Source organism: Pinus tabuliformis, chromosome 6, assembly GCF_031772625.1.
Source record: "Pinus tabuliformis cultivar Carrire ecotype Pingquan chromosome 6, CPIR1, whole genome shotgun sequence".
NCBI classification, from domain to species: domain Eukaryota; kingdom Viridiplantae; phylum Streptophyta; class Pinopsida; order Pinales; family Pinaceae; genus Pinus; species Pinus tabuliformis.
This window is the reverse complement of record NC_142292.1, coordinates 1,085,955,252-1,085,959,493: the sequence shown is the minus strand read 5'-3', so window position 1 is coordinate 1,085,959,493 and position 4,242 is coordinate 1,085,955,252.

The window sequence follows — 4,242 nt, the reverse complement described above, 5'->3', positions numbered from 1 at the left end:
AATAACTTCTTAATGATATTAACCAAAATTTTATTTGAATACCATGCTAACCCATTTCCGCGTGGGTAATAGGCAGTAGAGTGACCCAATCTTATGTTGTACTTGTTGCAAAAGTACAACATCTTCTTTGAATTGAATGCAACTACATTATTAGTAGTAATCTTATTTGGGCATCCAAATCTAGTAAGAATGTTACCTTCCATGAATTTAATGATTACTACATCTGTGGCTTGTCTTGTAGGTATAAATTTAATCCATTTTTTGAAATAATTAGTGGCTGTAAGAATCCACTTATGCTGGGCTGAGGAACTGGGATGTATTTCTCCAATGAAATCCAAACCCCATTACTGGAAAGGAGTTTCAACTGATATGGCCTTCAAGGGTAGGGGTAACAATTTTCTTTTTTGCTTCAAAGATTTGGGATTGATGACATGTGGTGACCTTCCTATGGACATTTTCAAATAAGGTGGGCCAGTAGAACCCAACCCTCAAAATCTTATTTGCTATTGTCTTCCAGTACAAGTGTCCTCCACAATCTCCTTCATGGAATTCCTGCATAAGTTTATCTGCTTCATATTTTAGCACACAGTTAAGTAAAATTCCTCCTGCATCTTTCCAATACACATTATTATCCAAAATACAAAATCTCACAACCTTTAATTTAAGAAATATGGCTTTAGTTTTAGTCAAACCTAGAGGAGCTTGTAAATTTTGTAGCACAAAGACAATGTCTTCATACCACAGAGAGGTAGAAAAGGCTTTTGATACTGGTGGAGTCGCCTGCTCTTCCTATTCATCCAGTTCAGCTATGAAATTTATATCAAGTGCATGGAAATTAGATTCTGCCATCAATTTTTCCAATCCCTGACCTTTGATCAACTTGGTAGGCTTGATTTCAAGATCATATTCTAACATAACAACAATACATTTTCCCCTCTTGCCATCAGGATCAATTTGTGTCAAAATATCTTAAGTTTTTTGCTAAATTAGGAATAAATCTCATGAGGAAATTTATTCTCCCAATGAAGGATTGGAATTCTTTCTTATTCTTGGGAGGGCCAATTTTGAGAATAGCTTCAACTATGCTAGGATCAATTCTAATGTATTCCTTGGAAATTATGTGGCCTAGAAGTATTCCCTCCTCCAAACCAAACAATGTTTTCTTGGGATTTAGTGAGATGCCAAATTTCCTACATTTTTCAAAGACTCTTCTTAAATGCAGCAAGTGTTCTTCCTCAGTATTCAAAAATAGAGTGATGCCATCCAAATAAATGACAGTGAACCTCCCAATTTCATCAACAAAGGCAAAATCCATTTCCCTTTGGAAGGTGGATCCAACATGCATAAGACCAAAAGGCATATTTACATACATAAAGGTACCCCATGGTGTAGTACATGATATCTTTTGTTGGTCATCAGGATGAACCAGGACCTGGTTATAACCTGAAAATCCATCTAGTAAAGAGATCCTACTCGACCCAACTACCTTTTGTAATATATGATCCATTTTTGGGAACGGGTAGTTGTCTTTAAGAGAGGATTTATTCAAGTTTTAGAAGTCTACACATAGCCTAATTTCTCATGTTTTCTTCCTTGCAGGTAGTAGGTTTGAAACCCACTTAGAAAATCTAAGAGGTACAATAATTTTGGCCTTATATAGCTTCTTAACTTCCTTTTCTATTAGAGGCAATAGAAATGGATTCACCTTTATTAACTTTTTTTTAAAAGGTTTTCGATCTTCTTTAAGAGGAATAGTATGTTGAATGATGCTGGTCTCATAGGATTTTAAGTCCTCATAACTCTAGGTAAAAACATCAGAAAATTCTATTAAAAGTTTTATGTATTTCTATTTTTAATTGGGAGGCAAGGATTTAGATAATTTAGCAATTTTAGGGCTCTTTTCAGTCTCTATGTTGTATTCCTCTACCCCATCCCCTGTTGGTTCAATTTTGGGCTTCTTTGCTACATCATTGAAATAAAATAGATCTTCTAAAGGTGCTAGTCCTTTAGGAAAAAATTATCCTTTAATTACGACACTTCTAAAGATTTTGAATCGTCATTAGATTCTTTTAACACTACTTCACTCTTATTTATTTCTACATCATTATCTAAACCTATATGTATACATTCAAATTCATCTTCTCATTTCAGGAAATTTTCGATTTATTCATAATTTTTAAATAATGAATCCATACAGGTAGGGAGAATTTTAATAAGAGAGGAATAACCTGCTTATAGATTTTTATTTAACCCAACGTTTTAGACTTCCAAGTGAGTCCATCCTCAAGGGATACGCTAATTGTTTAAAACTTCCAAGTGAGTTCATCATTGCCAAAAACTTGCTAGTATTTGATGTTATCAGGCACAACTAGCATGTGTTTAACTTCCACAACATATTTTATATTTGGATGGAAAGGAATCTTGCAAGTACTACTTGAAACAACCAAGGTATCTACTAAAATTTTCTGGTTTTGAGGTATCATAGACAAACCATATTCAGGAAAACATTGTAAAAAATCAAAAACTGCATTTTTATAAGCCCTTAATCTAGGGTGTTTTGCAGAATATTCACCCTTAATTTGTTTTATAATTAGATCAGAATATCCATGCATAGAAATTCGTTTTGTTCCTAGTTTCTTTAGAATCTGCAGCCTTAAAATCAGTGCCTCATACTCTGCAATGTTATTAGTGCACTGAAAATTAAGTTTGTAACCATGTCCTTCTGCTCTGCTTGTTGCTGAGTTTAAAACAAATACACCTTCCCCTACTCCATCTTTACACAAAGCACCATCAAAATCCACATTCCGCAAGGCTTCTCCCCCTGTATTTTCTTCTTCAGTATTAAATTTTATTATTTTTGTATTAATGACTTTGGCCTCTAAGGGCGAAACTTCATTTTCTACACAGTCATCATTATATAAGATGAAAGAATCCATGTTTGAATGTAATGAATAGAGGGGATAATTGTTAAGCTTATCTTGACTTCTGACCATATACTTCATGAGTGTTTCTCTATAAAGTTTTCTAGGTTGACCAAACAAAGGGATGGTGGTATAGGTCATGTCCATTTACAAAGTGCCTCGCAACTTCCCCCCCATGATCTAGACAACAACATTCCGTACTTTGGGGGTATGTTTGCCACTACTATGTCCATGAATAAACTCTTAGTAGGTATCTGAACTAGAGTGACACATAAATCTTTTATCAAACCAGGACACCTAAATTTATTTGAATCAAAAGTGTATAAGTTTTTGTATGGTCTGGTGATGTCTAGCCCTAAATTCTCCATGATAGCTCTGGGCATCAAATTGTGAGAGGCTCCAAAGTCAAGCATTACATTGTGTAGGATTTTATCATGGATTTTCAAGCTTATGTAGAAAGGTGGAACAATCCCATCTTGAGGTTTACCCTCAACTTCGGGTCCAAACAACAGTTCATGTTGGCTTGTTGGGCCTGACCTAGGTTCAGAGGTGATTTAGCCAAAAAAATCCCGGTACTACTCACCCTTTCGGCAACAGTCTGCAAAGCGCGGACTGAGGTCTCACCCAAAGTAGTATGGGAGGATGCTAGAACTAGGTTTCTGCACCCTAGAGATGTCTAATGAGTTCAAGTGGTCCACGATTCGACCCTACACGCATGTCGCTATGCGCACTTACTTGTACCTCGCAGCCTGAGATGTTGCCTTTATGCAGCCCTACTCGGGGGCCAAACATTGTTATTACCCAAGCCCTTACTAGTATTCCATTGTTAGTTGATTAACTTAGCTTACTTGCATGCGTTAAGTTATACTTAGCAATATCAATCATTCATACAAGTGCACGCAGTAAATAAACAGTATAATTGAAATTTATATCAAACAGGTAATAACCTAAGAATAGATACATGGAATTAAGATAAAAATTCTCTTTATTATTCTCTTCCTTGGTTACATACTCGAATCCACCCTGTGCACTCAGCTGCAGGGGTCTGCGAACTCAGCTACGGACTACTAGGCCTCTGTGCACTTAGCTGTAGAACCTTCTCCTATGCTACGACCCACAACACACTTAAACACTTGCAACTCAATCACTTAGACTTTTTCTCCCTTTTACACTTACAACCTCGCTCTATTTATAAAATCCCATGGTCTGCAGACCATGGATAAGCCGACATTACACTACAAACTAGGGAGGACAACCCTATGACTCTAACATACTTCCGCGCCTGCAATTCACAGGGATTTACAACATCATTCGGTCAAAA